General features: G+C 40.1%; 1 protein-coding gene across 1 annotated transcript in view; it reads left to right on the top strand.

The window, feature by feature from the left end:
• Nucleotides 1-17,725, top strand: part of LOC122812015 (poly(ADP-ribose) glycohydrolase-like) — a 539,748-nt gene that overhangs the window by 68,819 nt on the left and 453,204 nt on the right. The window lies entirely within an intron of this gene.

The raw sequence follows: 17,725 nt of genomic DNA on the forward strand, positions 1-17,725 counted from the left end.
TGGCCGTGATTACCGGAATTTGGCAATCTTTTGGTATTGAGATGGGCCCTTTAGGGGGTGAGGGGGGGTGAAGTTGGCACTAAATCGATTTGCTAGGATATTGGCAATATCCTTGAGATCAGTACATTTAATGCCATTCTGTTGTAGCTCAGAGTAGATCTGAGCATTGCCATTTAGATTCTTGACATAACTATAGAATGCCTTGTGGTTGTCTTTGAAATCTTTGGTAATTTTATTTTCGTAACTAGCTTTGGAGGATTTTATGAGGGATCTCAGCTTCTTACTGAGGCTGGTAAAGGAGTTTTTTGCAGCCTGGGATTTTCCTCTTTTCTGCAACAGTTTCTTCCTTCTGTTGTATAGTTTGTTTATGGCAAGGGACCACCAGATTGGCTTCCTTTTTTTTGGAGGAGAGCATCTTGGTTCTATTTGAGATGGCATGGTTCATGCATAAGTGGATGTGCTCGTACAGTGCCTTAGCAAAGGATTCAGAAGTCAAACTTTCAGCTCCCGTCTGCATGGGTGTCATGAGGTTTGTCACTTCTTACTTGAGTAGCATGAAGTTGACTTTGGAGAAGTTTTTTATGGAGGTTTCCTTACTGGGGGGTGGGGGTGGGATGTGGATGTCAAGGGTGATTAGCTTATGGTCAGACCTGACCAATGAGGGGGTGACCACTGGTGTGGAGCATCTATCTCCCATGTTGGTAATGACCAGGTCTTGGATATTGGAGCCCCTGGTGGGTCAATGGATTAGTTGATCCAGGGTGTTGGAATTTATGAATTCCAAGAACCGTTGGGAAAAGGTGTTGGTACCCGAGTAGTTTTCCCAGTTAATGGAGGGTAGTTGAAATCACCCAGTATTAGGGTATTTGGTTGTAGCTTAGTATTTTCCAGTATGTTTAGAAAGGTGTAGAGAGAATCTTGGGGCATGGTGGGGGATCTGTAGCAGGCTACAATTTGGATTGCAGTCTTACCTAGTGTTAGTTGCACCTGGAGAATTTCATATGCATTGTGTTGGGCAACTAGCCTGGAGGTGTGAATATCCCTGGTGAATATGGACACTCCTCCACCTTTAGTGTTTCGGTCTTGGTTTGGTGGCCGAAAAGTATGGTAAAGAGTTGTAGCCTGGTATTGCAGGGGTGCTCTCTGTAGCCTTGAACCAGGTCTCAGTTACTGCACAAATATCGATGTTCTCCATTTTTAGGAGTGCCTCGAAAGAGTGCATTTTGAGGTTTAGACTTCTAGCATTGAGTAGCATTACCTTTAAATTTTGCATGCTTGTATCTGTTACAGTGGTGGTTTTGTCCTTTGAACCTTGCCTAAAAATGGCACTATAGTGGTGGCAAGAGCTTTAGCCAGTAACCTGAATCCCAGGGGCGACAGGTGCAGACCATCTCTGGCAAAGCATCGTGGTTTGTCGTTCATGTCGTCCCAGGCAGACAGATACTGGATCCTCAGCTCCAGCTCTGATGGACCATTTGCACATCCACAAAACAAACCGTATCAGAACCAATAGATACAGGGATTTCAGGTTTGCTTGCGACTTAAGGCATGTTGGCAAGACAGATATGTGTCTCAGTGGATCCCCATGCTCTAGAACAGGATCCCCATCCATGTGAAACAGAGTCCATCCCTAACCCTGTTTAAGTGCAACCTTGACCAATGGATGAGAAATTGGAAATTCACCCCAAGTCTTGCTCCCATGTCTCTGATAGACAGAGGCAGACTGTAATGCCCAAACTAACACATCCCCACATAAACTCTAGAAACCTCCTAACATATCACCTCCTAAGAAACACCCATAGGGCACAACTGGGTTAGATTGCATACCTAGGCTTATAAAGGCCTTGGAAGTTCCAAGCCTAGTATATACCTATGAACCTGTGTTATATCTCAAGTAATTCCAACCCACCTTTCCTCTGGATTTGTATCTGTATCATATGTTGCGTGTATTTTGTCTCAATATATTGAGGTTATGGCTATAGGTTTGTTGTGTGGATGTTGAGATGAACATAATGGTTATTAAATCCTGAGTTTACTGAGGGCAGAGAATGCTGTAACCTAATTTATGAAAATATGTATAACGCCTAAAAAATTCACTGCCTTCACGTACTGTTATCTTTAGATGGTGGCAGGGACTTACCTGGATGGCTTTCTATAAAGATGGATGAGGGAGATGCTTTATCTGACATGCAAAAGAAAGAAATAGTATTCATTACAGGAGGCACTGACTCAAAGTATAAAGGTTAGTTCTTTCCTGCAGCCCTGCCGCCTTGTTAATTGAAATGACTTGGGGGTCATCTGATCCATACTGCCTGAGGCTTGCAGAGGTAAATCTCCAACCATTGATCAACCCGATCTGTAGACAGTATGGTGTCCCATCATGTTCTTTACCAAAATGTAATGAATTCTAGAAAGATTTAAGCAGGGTTGAAAGTCTGCTGTAAAGGTGAACATCTCAAACAACTGTATTTTCCCTACATTTGCACATATTTCTTAGTTAATGACCTACCTTATATTTTGGGTCTTAAGAGTTATGAACTATTAATGAACATTTTCCTTTATTACTAGGTTTGATTCCTACAGTTGCCACTTGCAAACTGTATGACTGTAAGCAAGTCATTTAACTAGACATTTGTCCAGGGTCACCCCAGAAAAGAGGCATTTATGCCTAATGAGTGTACCTAGTTAACATGTGAATGAAATTAAATTAATCAATTCTGTTTGGGGTTGTGCTCATAAAACTGCAGATTTGCAAGACCCATGAAAATGTTTCCTGTTTTAAATGATATGTAATTGCTTAGCAGAATCCATATTGAAAGATGAGCTTCCCACGTGAAGAGATGGCTTGGAGTCTGTGTTCAGGGCAGTCAATAACTGCAATGACTTATTCATATGCTCTTTGCTTCTCTTTAAGTTTTTGAATTTTGCTCTTATAATCTGATATTACTTCAATCTTGCAGTGCATTATCATTTAATGTTTATTCATCAGAAACATCAATGTGAAAGTGGTCTGGGGGTATCAACTCTCTACCCTAGTCAAAGATAGATAGATCAATAGAAACTGCATCTGTGCTAATGATGTAGGGGTAAAGGGTCCTGTACCTGTACTGACCATGGTGTATTTAGGTCATAGAGAATTAGCTAGGCATGACAGGTCTCAGCACAGTACTTTCCTTTCTTTAAATTAGAGGAAGAAATAGTTAACTTCTGCTGAAGGAGTTTTGTGTGGCAAATAAAAGAAGCTGGCTTTGGGTACACTGGGAGTTTTTTTTCAGACTTGGAGTACATCCTCATCCACAAGAAATGTGCATAATGACACACGTAACTGCCTACATTATGGCATTGCACACAAGGCGTGCCTCACCCAAGCAAGGAGAACATTATGTACTGCATACAGAGAAATGTTTTCTGCAATGCTTATGATGGTGTATAAACAATTAGCACTCGTGGCTTTTAACCACTTCAGGAAAGAACTAACAAAAGGGAGTGTAGGGAAGGTAAACAGCATAACCTGAGGTCAGTCAGTGGATGATATCTGTAAATGTAGCAAAAATAAATATCTGCATACAAAATACAGTAACACAAGCCAGTGAAAGATTTACCTGCCATTAACAAATTTGCCTTGTAGGAGTCAGCTATTATACACTTAAGAAAAAAAATGGGTAGATGTACACTTTAATAATATTTAAAAATACCAGTAGTGACCCTGCTGTCTAATTGCCACATTATCCAAAAAGAGAAAGAATAATATTGGTACTACAGTATGCTTAAAAATCTAACAAAACTTTAACCTGAAACATCTCTCCCTCAAACAATTGTCTATAACATGAAGAAAGGCAAAAGATGTGTCTATCAAGTGAAAGGTGCTATTTAAACCGATTTATTAAATAGTTTAATTGCCAGTAACAAAGGCTACATGGACAATCCTGTTGTTGGTTATTTTTGCTGCTCCAGCTGTGATGCCTTCAGAACATAGCCCAGCACTGTCTCAGTCTTAATTACATCAACTAGTATGAAAATATGTTCATCCACTGTTTAGAGTCTGACTTGAGAATACATGGCACCATTAACACCAGTGTTTTAATCACAGTCTCATACTGATATATCACTGCTATCCTTACATATATGATTCATAAAGGAGGAATGGAAAGAGGTGCAAAAATGAGTGTTTGAATATAAGTAAATCAGCTTTCATAACTAGGACAAGGATGCTTGTACAACAGCATTCTCTGGTTTGTCCTTAGGGTTTTAAAAGTCTATTCAGTCTGCAGCAGCATGAAATTTTATATGAAAAGCCAAGAAGGAGTTAGATTAGGAGTAATTCATTCATATGAATGCATTAGGACTGTGACATCTTGGCATACATAAAGAGGAGTCATCTTCATAATTCTCTGCTGATCCTAAGAAATATAAATTGGTTGTTCAGGTTTGACTCTTGGCAACTTCTTACCAAGATTTTATATAATTTGATTTTATATAATTTGATTTTTGATTTCTGCTGGCCTTCAGCACTGTGGTAGACTCCACAATTTTCATCTTTGAAGTTTTGCATGCAAGTAAACTGACCAAAGTCCATCTAACTATGGTAGACTCCACAATTTTCATCTTTGAAGTTTTGCGTGCAAGTAAACTGACCAAAGTGCATCTAACTGTTGCAACTTTCCTCTGCATTTGATAATTTCTACTCCCTCTTCTACCTAATACATGCTCTCTTGAATCCTTTTATTGACCTGTACTCGACCACTGTGTTTAGCAGATGTCTATAGCAGAATTTCAAGGGCTTTACTACCCTGCGTATAAAAGGTTACTTCCTCAAGTTTAATCTGAAGCTTAAACCATTCTCCTTCATACTACCCACCCACTGTCACCCCCAACCTTCTTTTTAACACCACCCCATCTGATGGATACCTGATGGTACGAGTCCATTTCATGCCTCTTCCTTTTCTTAATTCTACCAAGCTGTACATGCCCAATGCTTTCTGTCCTTCTTCATACTTTACCCACACCATCTACCCTACTGTACTTCCTAGTGCTGGGGTAGGCAACCCATGGCTCTGGAGCCACGTGCAGCTCTTCCACCCCTCTGAAGTGGCTCTCTGTAGCTTTGGAGAAAAAAAACAATAATATGGAAATAAATAATGACTATTTTTATTTTATTTTTATTTTTTTCTTTCAAAGTGAACACCTCTTATTTTGAAGATCGAGGTAATACTGTGACAATAAAATTTAAAAAAAAGTGTTTTAATATTTTGTCAACCAAAGTATGCATCACATCCTGCAACATCTACAGCCCACTGTCTTTCCCTGCTGTCTGCAGGTGGCTAATCTTCGGTTTTTGACCTCCTGTAAGGTAACCATGGATAAATTCAAAAAAAGAAAAGTCTCAGAAGAAAATAGAGAGTTTAATTCTGTGTGGACAGATTCATTTGCTTTCACTACAACAATGCTGGCTTACCAGTATGCTTGATATGTGCCGAGAAATTATCAAACAACAAAAAATGTAACGTTGAAAGACATTTCCAGAACAAACACACAGCATTTGCTGAAAAGTACCAAGTTGAAGATGAATGAAAAAGAGTGATTTCGGGACTGTTGCAGAAATCTGATCAGAGAAAATATACTTTCAAGTAGTTGATAAAGTCTGTAAACTTAGCAACTGCTGCTAGTTTTATGTCAGCTTAGGAGAAATAGTGAGGCGTGGAAAACCATTCAAAGATGGAGAATACATGAAAGAATCATTCATTAAAATATCCGAGTATCTTTTCTCGGACTTCAAAAACAAACATGAAATGTTTCAGAAAATTAGAGATATGCCTCTCTCTCTCTACAAAGACTGTCAAGGACAAGACCATTAAGATGGCAGCAAACATCACCAGTCAACAATTTGAGGACATTAATTTGGCTCCAGTATACTCAATCACCTGCGATGAGTCAAAAAATGTAAACAATATTGAGCAGACAGCACTGTTATGTGGATATGTGAACTCTGATGAGCCACAGGAAGAAAGCATTGTGTTGATACTGATAAAAGGCCAAGTACAGGGCACGGGGAGGCATTTGTGAGGCTGTGGTGAATTGTTTAAAAGCTAAAGAAATAAACACCACCTACATGGTGTCATTGGCTACTGATGGGGCATCTAGTATGAGAAGAGCACAGAAGGAGTTTGTGACTTTACTTAGGATGTCACTGGATTGAAAGCTGCTGATGTTTAACTGCATTCTGCAACAAGAAGCACTGTGCTCTCAAACATTTCCTCCTGAATGCATGGAGGTGGTGAACCTTGTCATTCAAATAGTGGACAAAATAATGGCAAAAGAGTTAAACCACCGGCTATTCTGTTAATTGTTAGACAAAGTCGACAGCGCATATTCGGTTCTCCTGCTGCATAACAAAGCCAGATGGCTGTCCAGAGGAGAGGTGCTGAAACAGTTTGCTGCATGTCTGGAACATGTGAAAACTTTCCTGGAAAGCAAGGGACTCACCTATCCCAAACTGGAACATCCAGATTGGCTGCAAAAGCTGCACTTCATGGTGTATATGACAGTGCACTTCAACATGCAGTACAATGGCCTTTAGGGAAAAGGAAGCATGGCCCTGCAGATTTTGGATGATGTTCTGGTGTTTGAACGTAAGATAATGGTGTTTGCCAGTGATATACAAAGAGGTACGCTCTCTCACTTCCCCTCCCTGAGAGAGTTCAAAGAAGCATGCAGTCACATAAATTGTGAGTATTTCCAGCGCGCAATCATTGTAATGCAAACTGCATTTGGGAAAAGATTCTGTGAGTTCAGAAAGGAAAGTAGCACATTATCCTACCTGCATCAACCCATCCCTGCTGAGCATGTCCTCATTTACAGGAGTAAGTCAACCTGATCTTGCAATTGAACTGGCTGACACAGCCGATAAAGACTTATGGGTGACTAAGTTCAAAAGCCTTACAGCTGATCTCAAAGATGTTGCCCATCAGAAGGCCATTCTCACTCAGAAGCACAAATGGAGCGATATTGAAAACCTCCCCAAACCCGACAAACTTGTGCGTGAAACATGAAATGGCATTCCTGACACATATAAGGAAAGTTACTGTCAGCTGCCTGTCGGGTGCCAGGATCCGCCACATAACGCAAGCACTCAGTTCACTCCACAAGTACAAATATGACTCTGTCATTGTCCATGTTGGTGTGAATGACCTGAGACATACTTCCCTGGAATATATGAAAAGAGACATGGAGGAGCTCTCAGATTATGCAGCCCAGGCAGGTATGACCCTAGCCCTGAGTAGCATCCTGCCATAGCTCAGAATTATACCACAATACAAGGACAAAATGATTGACTTCAACAATTGGCTAAGCTTCTAGTGTCATTCTAAGGGGATCCAGTGTCTATCTGCCTGGGGCGACATGATCAACAGATCACGATGCTTTGCCAGAGATGGCCTGCACCTGTCACCCCTGGGATTCGCAATACTGGCTAAGGTTCTTGCCACCCCTATAGTACCTTTTTTATGCAAGGTTCAAATGACAAACTCACCACCATAGCAGGTATAAGCAAGCAAAATCTGAGGGTAATGCTACTCAATGCTAGAAGTCTAAACCTCAAAATGCACTCACTTGAGGCACTCCTTAAAATGGAGAACATCAACATCTGTGTAATGATGGAGACCTGGTTCAAGGCTCCAGAGAGCGCCCCTGCATTACCAGGCTATAACTTATACCACACCTTTTGGCCACTTAACCTGGACCGAAACACTAAAGGAGGAGGTGTGTCCATATTCATTAAGGATATCCACACCTCCAGGCTAGTTGCTCAACATAATGCATCTGAAATTATCCAAGTGCAACTAACACTGGGCAAGACTGCAATCCAGGTTGTAGCTTATTACATATCCCCCACCATACCCCAGGATGCCCACTCCACGTTTCTTGATGTACTGGGTAATATTAAGGTATAGCCCAATACCCTAATAATGGGCAATTTCAACTACCCCACCATCAAATGGGAAAACTACTCGTACTAACTCATTTGCTCAACGCTTTTTGGAATTCATAACTTCCAATGCCCTGGATGAGCTTGTTCATAGCCCCACCAGGGGTAGCAATATTCTGTACCTGGTCATTACCAATGTGAGCAACTGATGTTCCACTCCAGAGGTCAACACCTTGCTAGTCAGATCTGACCACAAGCTAATCACCCTAGACATCAATATCCTGTCCCCACCCCGCATTAAGGAAACCACCGTAAAAAACTTCTCCAAAGACAAATTCATGCTTCTTAAAACAGAAGTGGCAAGCGTCACAACACCCATAGAGACAGAAAATAAAGGTACGACTGCTAAACCCTGTACAATGCACTGTATAAGCACATACACGAGTGCATGGATCGTGCCATCCCTAACAGAACCAAGACGCTATCCTCCAAAAAAAGGAAGCCAATCTGGTGGTCCCCTGCCATAAACAAACTCTGCAACAGAAGGAAGAAGCTGTTGCAAAAAAGAGTAAAATCCCCTGATTGCAGGAAGTCCCTGGTCAGCCTCAGTAAGAAGCTGAGATCCCTCATAAAATCGTCCAAAGCTAGTTACGAAAATAAAATCGCCACTGATTCTAAAAGACAACCACAAAGTGTTCTACAGCTATGTCAAGAATCTCAATGGCAACACTCAGATCTGCTCTGAGCTACAGCACAATGGTACTAAATATGCAGAACCAACTGATATTGGCAACATCCTGGAAGATAGGTTCAGTGCAAACTTCACCCTCCTCACCCCCCCCAAAGGGCCCATCACTATACTGGAAGAATGCAAAGCCTGTGTAATCACGGCTGCACAAGTAAAGAGCACACTCTCCAAAGCCAAGAACACAGTATCCATGGGACCTGACAACATCCCAGGCTGCGTTCTGCATGAACTACAGAATCAACTGGCACCCCACCTAAGTACCATGTTCAATCATAGCCTCACTTCAGGCTTTGTGCCTACTGAATGGCGCACAGCGACAGTTATCCCACTCCACAAAGGGGGTGCCACCATGGACCCTGGGAACTACCCCCCATTAGCCTGACAAGCCTGGTCTGCAAGGCCATGGAACGTATCATCTTGGGGCTTATTAACAAGGATATAGGTAACCTCCAAACTCTGGACCCCACTCAGTTTGGGTTTGTAAAAGGTAGGTCATGTCTCCTAAACCTGATTGACTTCTTTGAAGCAGTCACCAGAGCCGTGGATGAGGGTAAGGTAGTGCACATAGCCTATCTTGACCTCGCCAAGGCTTTTGACACCATCCCCCACTTTGGAATTATAGATAAACTCACTAGACTGGACATAAATGCCTATGTCACAAGATGGGTGGCCAACTGGCTGACTGACAGAACCCACAAAGTGAAAGTAGCCGACTCCAAATCCTACTTCAGACCAGTGACAAGTGGACTACCACAGGGGTCAGTCCTTGGTCCTCTCCTGTTTGGCATCTACTTCTCAGAAGTCTAGGCTAATACAGCAGGTCTTTGGCTAATGAAGTTTGCAGACAACTCCAAACTAGGTGCTATAATAGAATCGCCTAATGATGTGGACATTCTACAAAGGGACCTCACTGAGACTGATGCTTGGTGTCAAAGTCATGGCCTCAAGCTCAATGCTAGAAGTGCATTGTCATCCTCTTTGGGAAAAATACTGTACCCATGAACTACCACATAGTAGCCTACTAAATACTGAAAGTGTGATAAGAAACCTTAGGACACAGGTGGACAGTAGTCTCTCCTTTGATAATCACATCGCCACAGTAGTCAGAAAATCCCTCTATGTGGCACACCTCATCACAAAGGGGTTCAGAAAAAAAAGAGGTCATTGTTTCTCTCTACTCATCCCTCATCAGACCCATTATAGAGTACAACGCCCCATTTGGCATGTACCTCGCAAGATATCTACAACAACTAGTAAGGCCACAGAAATACCTGACTAAGAGGATTATCAGCCTCAAACAGATGCCATACGTAGACAGTCTCAAAAAACTCCAGCTCTACTCCATCACTTATCACCTACTCAGAGGCAACCTCTGCCTAACATACAAAGCCATGTCAAACCCAAATCTGTTGGACATGCTACACTTAAAAAAAAAAAAAAAAACAATCCGTCCGAGCCACACGCTCCAGGGACCTAAACGTTGCCACTACAACAAACAGAACATGCTAGAGGGATAGATTCCTGTCCTAGAGACTTCCCATGCTCTGGAACAGGCTACCCATTCATGTCAAGTAAAGCTCCTCATTAGCGCTCATTAAGAAAAATCTCGACAGTTGGATGGAAAATAGGAAATTCACCCTGAGTCTCACTTCTGTGGCTTTGCTAGACAGGGGCACAGGAAAATAACGTTCTTGGGTGGCGAAAGCCAGGGAACCTTTTTGGCTAGGCTTATATAGGCCCCAGGGCCGATAGCCTAGTGCCTACCTATGAACCTATATGAACATGAAGAAGTATGCAATTAGAGTCCTGTCCATCTTTGGATCTACATACTTATGCGATCAGGTTTTCTCAACCATGAACTACATAAAATGCAAATATTGCTTGTGCATCATGGATGACAGCATGCATCCCTCTGTGAAGATCAAAGTCACGTCTTACAGCCCTCATAAAGAGAAGCTAAGCAGTGATGTTCAGAAACAGAAATCAAAATAAACAGGTGAGAACACTATAATTTGATAGGCGATTATTTTGCAAAAAAAAAAATTATTTTGGACCCTGAGCTGATGTAGTTGTGTTTTATGTTCAGGCTCGACAGGTGATTACTGTATGTGGCTGAGGAAAAAAACAGAAGAGGATGATGACACACTGAAATGGACTTATGTCATAATTAAATACAGCTGGCCTATTTTTGTTTACTCCTTTTAAAGCTATTAGGCTGCAGCTGTATGTTTTATTTATTTCAAAGTGGGCTTCTTTTTATTTTATTAATTTTCCACAAATAAGGAAAGGACTCAAACAGGCCTGCATAGTTCTTTGTTTTATTTCAAATTAAGTCTAGACATGCCAGTGTATTTTTTCCTTCTCTTCATTAAATTTTGGTGTTTTCCTTTGTTATAACAGGTAAAAACAGCAATAAAACATCAATAGTTTTCTTTTTGTAGTTCTATAATTTCATAAATACAACAATCACTCTTTTATATATAGTATAATAACTGTATGTAAAACTTTATATGCTGTCTATGTTTTATCTTCATTTTAGGGGTCAAATAGGTTTTGTGGCTCCAGATTTTATTTGGTGGGATAGGGGCCAAAATGGCTCTTTCGACTGTGAAGGTTGCAGACCCCTGGTCTATGCTGTGAATATCCACTAATGACATGCTCTGGGAATAGATCTTAACTTCTCACAGCGTTCATCTTTGGTAATCTCATCAAGAACTTTGACCTACTAAATCACCATTTCTTTAGTCTCTTCCTACAAAAGCTCCATTTCAGAAGTTGTAAAATAGTTCACTAACTTTCTTCATAGTAGATATGGCTAAATAAAAAAAAATATCCTTCATATCTGCGGCTCCCTTCCTATCAAGGATGTTCCCCAAGATACAGTATATGCTCTTCTGCATTAACACCCTACCTTTTGCACTACCAGACATCAAAATCCTTCTTTGTACTTAAGAAATGGTCATTTACAGAACCTCCCGATCTTTTACCCATATCAAAATGCATCTTGAAGCAGACCCCTCCATACTCACAAAGTGGCTGTTCATTTTTGCTTATTAGTTTACCCTGTAAAAAAACAGATGTTTCCTTTTTGGTACCACCTCTCAGCTAACAGAAACCTTTACTAACCAACTGGTTGATTTTTGACTTTTGTGGATCACATTAGATGAATCCCCTTACCTCAAATACATTGGACTTTGGTTTGACTGTAACTTGTCCTTGAAATGTCACCTCATACAATCCAAATCAGAAATGATCAAAATCATTCTATTAGCCTGGAAAATGCTGTCACCTCTACCTCCCTGCTACAGCTAATACTGAAAAAACATTTTCTTGCCCTATTTGAATAAAGCCTTCCTTTTATTACCTCAGCCCTCAGGAAATAAATGTCGCCCTGCAAACATCAGTTAACCAAATAAAGAGATTTATCACTTTAGCCCTCTCTGAATGAATATCTTTGTACAGTCCCCCATATAGCTAAGTGGCTTCTGGTCAAAAAACACATCCTATTGCTTGGATCTTTCCTGTTCAGATGGCTGAAATCTAATATCTGCCCATCTTTGGCCAGTAAATTATCTCATCACTGATTATTTTACCAGGTTATGTCTCATGACGGAGATACCCCACTTCTCAACAGACTACACAATGCAGTTCCTCTGATAGACCATGCCCTTCTCCAAATTTGTCCCCCAAACCTTGGATTCACTCTTACTAACTCTTATGAATCAAAACGACTATTAATTAAGTCTTTATGTTCCCAGATACTACTTTTTCTCTGGGATAAGGTGAAATGCTGGTTTTAATCACCCTCCAGTCACAAAACACCTCTCACATTCTACCTCCACCAGCACCCCCTCAGTCTGACCAAAGGTCATTAACTCATGAGAATCCAGTAATCATACTGACAGCTTCTTGATCTTGTTAGAACTGCCCGATAGGTAATTGAACATTATGTTATGATAATGCTGAGCATGAAATATTGCTGTCTCTTATAATTGTTAATATATTGTATTTATAAGCTGTTTGTCTCTTAAAATTGTTAATTTCCTTTGTGTATAAGCTTTTTTGTCTCTATATCTGCAACATACCATTTTGTAATGAATAGTGGCAGCTGGGCAATGTGCACTGATCCTTTGTGGAATAGTACATTACCCCAATTAAAGAATCATATGTAAAACTAAAACACTATTGTATCTTTTTCTTCCTCACTCCAGGTTAGACACCCGTGACAGCCTGGCGTTTACCCCTTGATGTCCCTCTACACTGTATTGTCCAACGGGTACTTGTCCATTTCTGTACAGTATATTGTCTCTGCTGCCTTATCATCCTAACTTGTCCCCCGTGTCATCCATAATGTATTTGTAGTATGGGGCACACCATGATTAATCTCTGAAATTTGGGAAATCAGCAACCTTGTTAGGCACTTTTCTGAGTTAAGAAAGAGCCATAACAAAGCCAGTTAAGTACCTTTTACTGCTGTTATGCTCTAGTCTTGCACTACATCATAAATAACAGTCACCAAAGAACTGCATCAGAAACCTGTAACATATTTAAAAGTTGCAATATACTTCAGACTGCCACATTTCTTTTTTGTCACAATATGTATTACAGCTTTTAAAGCTGTTGGAGTAACAGAGATGCACTGTGCTTCTGGCCACTGTTTATAAGGCAGCACTGTGTATTACAGCTTTCAGAGCTTTAAAACACTCTGTGATTCTATGCTTTTTTTCCTTTTTTCTCTGAATCTGAATCTCCATGTGTTGTAAAGAATACAAAGAATTGTATGGCATCACTAAGCTTAGTACAGCTTTCAAAATTGCAAACCATTTAGCACTCCTGCTGTCTTTCCCCCTCACCCTTTATTTAACTGGTAATAAATGGAGCAGGCGAGGCTTCATGTGTTGTAAAGAATTATGGCTGGTGTTCTCAAGTCATAACCAAGTTGTAGTTGTTATATGTTCAAGAAACTGATGGTAAGAAATCCATCTAGAGAGAGGTGCCGAATATGTTTAAAAAAATGGATGTCAAGATTTACCTCTCAAGCTTCATACTTTTCTTGAGATGGGTTTCTTGACATCTATTTCTCATAAATATAACAGCTTGGTTATGACTGGAGATCCAGTTATAATCTTCCATATTTCTACTTTTAAATGGAACATCACTCAGACCCATTTTCTTCTTTGTATTCCCACAGTCAGTTATTTTTTTCTCTATTCAGCTTCAGTTTCAGTGTACTTAACCTGTCTATACCATAATCTCATTTTTGCCTAATATCTTTCTTTGTTCTGTCATCATACAACTGTCTTCTGCATAAACAAACTGTTGTCAATGTATTATTCCTCTGCAGAACTTACTATATAAACTATGTTTTTGATTTAGAGTAAAATTAATATATATATAAAAAGTAACAAAATACTTAAAGAACAATTTTACCTCAGCTCTTTGCTCAAACATCATTTAACACTCAGTATATTGTTCTTTGCACAACTACTAACAGGAATAAAGGAAGAGCATAAATAACTAAACTAACTGAATTTATGTTATGCTACGCATTGCATCCAGTATCAGTAAACATAGTAACTCCTTCCATGTTTTATCCAACAAAACTAATGATTCTGTAGAGTTTCTTGTATAGCTGTTCCCTTCACATTTGTTCATTGTACTTAGAATGAGGATTTTCTCCACACAACCATGTAACCTGCTTCACAGCATTTGTTTAATTTTATATTGGTGTTTCTAGCATAGCTGTTCAGTTTTAAGTACATTCTTTCTTTTTTGTTTTCTGTAAGGGCTTGAGCATGCATCATTGTAGTATTTTCATCCATCTTAATCTTATTGTAAATTAAACAAAGATACAACTCCTTTAGTCCATCATTCTTTGCATACTCCTGATGGGAAGCCCCACCTAACCCTAGCAAGTTGCTCTGTTTACCCAGCAGCTTTTCAGTTCTTTTTCTACAAGTTGCCTTTTCTTTATTTTATAGGAAGGTTTAGAGGTTATTTGGTCTTTACCTTTCATTGGTTAGTAGAACTTAGTGTATCTCCTCATTTCTGCCTAAGTGCGACATAAGCTTAGGCCTGTTTTTTTTTCTGTATTTTTAAGGTTGTTGTGTTGTGGTTTTCTAATTAGAGGATGGAAAAAGATAAGGAAAATGCTTCATGGATTAAAAAATGTAAACATGACCGTAAAATTCCACCATAGGACATACATGAAGTTTGTGTCATGTGCCTCTGGGGGGGTTGAGTATTATGGTACCAGTTGTGACATTTGCCACAATTACAGGTCTGGAATGCATTTCGGAGAGTCTATTAAGTTTATTCTAAAAGGGCTTCTCTCCCTCTGAATCTTAATCCAGAAGGAAAAGAAGAAAGACAAAGAGGATCAGGGTATCCCAGAGGAAGTAGGCCTACTCCCTCTGCAAAATCCACTGAGATTAAGTGCTTTGTCCCTAAGCAAGCTTCCACCTTAGAGGTTACTGTCTTGCAAGAAACTGCACCAAGGAAGAGACTGAGTAGTTTTTCCACAAAGAGGTTCCAGGTATTTGGAATTAAAGCCTTTCTTCTCCCTTTCAATGTGCTTGGCCAGGTCTCTTCATATCCCCATTCTTAATTTGATTTGGGAGAAGATGATGAAGATACTAGTCGAGGTACAGCTTGAGATGGGCATCCTCTCTTCTGCATCCATTTCCGGGGGGGCTAAATAAGAAGAAATATGAAGATCTTAACTTGTTTCTTCTCCACACCCTTTTCCTACACTGGGTGTTTTGGAGCCAACACTACCAATGCAGATTTCAGTATCAGTGTTGATAAAGGTCCTTTCCTATGGTGTTAGTGTCGTCATCTGTGCCAGTCTCCTAAATAATGATATTTTTGACAAAGAGGACCATGTAATTTCCATTAGCAAATGTTGCTAGAATATTGCAGCCACCTTTTTCTTCTTTATTTATTGTGATTTCCTTTATCATTTAAACATCTCTGTATAAAATAAACCCTGTTTTCCATCTCCGGTTTCTGATAACAGCACCTCTTTAACTTCAGCCATGGCAAATTCCATAATTCCAGTACTTTTTGTTCCTGATTTCTCATTCTCAGTCTTCCTCTGGAAGATCAGAACCACTCAGTGGCAAGGGCAGCTGAATGGGAGAATTTAAGAAGAATTTTCCTTGGAAACTTGCTGCAGGTTTAGTGGAATCTACCCTGTCAGTAAAATGAAATTCTGCAGGCCTCTTGCCTTTTAGAAAATTTCATGCAGAAAAGCAGGCTCTCATCCTCCTTGCTTTTCATAAGGGCCAGACAATCTTGACTTCAGTCCTTTCAAACTTTGATCCTTCACAGTTACTCCAGCCCAAACAGTGAGAGCTAAGGCATTGTCTAAAGGTGACTACATCTAGCCGAATGCTTGGCTTCTCAGGTAATACTGAGCCAGACATCAGACTTGCTGAAAGAAATTTCAAAAGTTCTGTAAGCTGACAGACTTACAAATCCAAGTGGAAACAATTCTCTGTTTTTGTCTAGAGATGTCCCTTTCATAATGTTTTAATGTCAGACAGTGCCCGTCATATTTCAAATACCTTAGTCACCCTGCCACACATTTTCATATGTAAGCCATTTTGCCCTTTCATGATCTAGAAGACAGATCAGTACATCAGTGCTAACTGTTAAAGCAATTTCTGAAGGAGTGTCTTTCTCATGATTTCAGTGAATAATCCATTACCTTCTTGAGATTTGAACTCGATGACTAACGTTGTTGTAATTAACTGTTACAGCAAAATTAAAGCTGATGTCCTCAGCGATGCTCCTTTTTTGTAGCCATTATTTGTCTCATTAAATTGTGAAGCATTTTGCTGTTATGAGTGAGTACTCTTAGTCGGTTTTCCATAAGGACTAAATATCCCTGAGAGACAGTCTTCATTTTCTTCCCAAAGTAATGCCTGAGCTGTCACTTAGCCAGTACCTTTTCCAGTTATTTTCTTATGGAGGCTAAGAACAGAAGGGATTGTAGTATGTAAGTACACTCTAGATTCCACTGCAAAAGCACATTTTTATCTGCAGAGTGTAAGGGTAGCAGCAGCTGGATAAATGTACCCTTTGTATGAGCAGAGGGAGTATTGCGGTGACCAGCTGACACTTTCAAAGTGGATTGCCCTCTGTATGGTATTCTCTCATCAGAAGCCAGGAGACTTTTGTGTAGTTCTGTAAAAGAGCATCAGACTAGACAAATGGCAACCTCCTATGCTTGGTTCATAAATGCTTCCAAGGCAGATAGCTGTCCTGCAGAGTCTATAGATGAATGCCTTCACCGTGAAGTACCTCCTGGACTTCCATATCAGAAATGGTGAGTGTATCCTTTAGAAAGGTAGTGCTACAGTGAATCATGTCCTGAATTGTTCTGAAATTCTGCTTCTGCCTTTTGGATTTTTCTGATATTGTTGGGGTCATTTTATGATAGTTGAGTTCTGTTCTAATGTTCCACATACTCCTGAAGACCCCTTGAAGCAAGATAAAATGGATGTGTGAGTATTTACCATATAATTTATGTTTACAATGACTAATCCTCTTGACCTTAAATGGCATAATTGTCTTGTTTGTGTTTATAGGTAGTTACTAAGTTTGTAGTTCAGAGTACCACTGGGGAGTTAGCTCACATTCCTAGTTGTCCCTAAGCACTGTCTGGTTGAGTAACTTGCTGAAAGTCACACAGTAGGTAAATGAGGGCTAAGGGTATCACACTCTGTACCACAGGAACTACAGGTCAGTCCTAACCCTCTGTATCAACTGTTGTAAAAGATCCAGTACAGCCACAGAAGATATTACCACGGTATGTGGTAGGAGTCAAGTTGAAGAATGTGTGGGTATATGCTACAGGGAAAGAGTTGCACTTTAAATATAAATGCAGATCATTTACCAGTTATGGAGGAGCTGTGGTTCTATGCAGGTAATCATATTTACAGGTAATGCAGTGTCTAGTGCTGGTAACTGGACATTATTTGCAAAGATGCTGGGCTTAAACACTTCTACAAGCAGTAGGGTGTAAAGTTTGCTCCAATTTAATCACT

The sequence above is a fragment of the Protopterus annectens genome, chromosome 9.part0, assembly GCF_019279795.1.
Source record: "Protopterus annectens isolate FY-2018-M chromosome 9.part0, PAN1.0, whole genome shotgun sequence".
Classification (NCBI taxonomy): Eukaryota; Metazoa; Chordata; order Ceratodontiformes; family Protopteridae; genus Protopterus; species Protopterus annectens.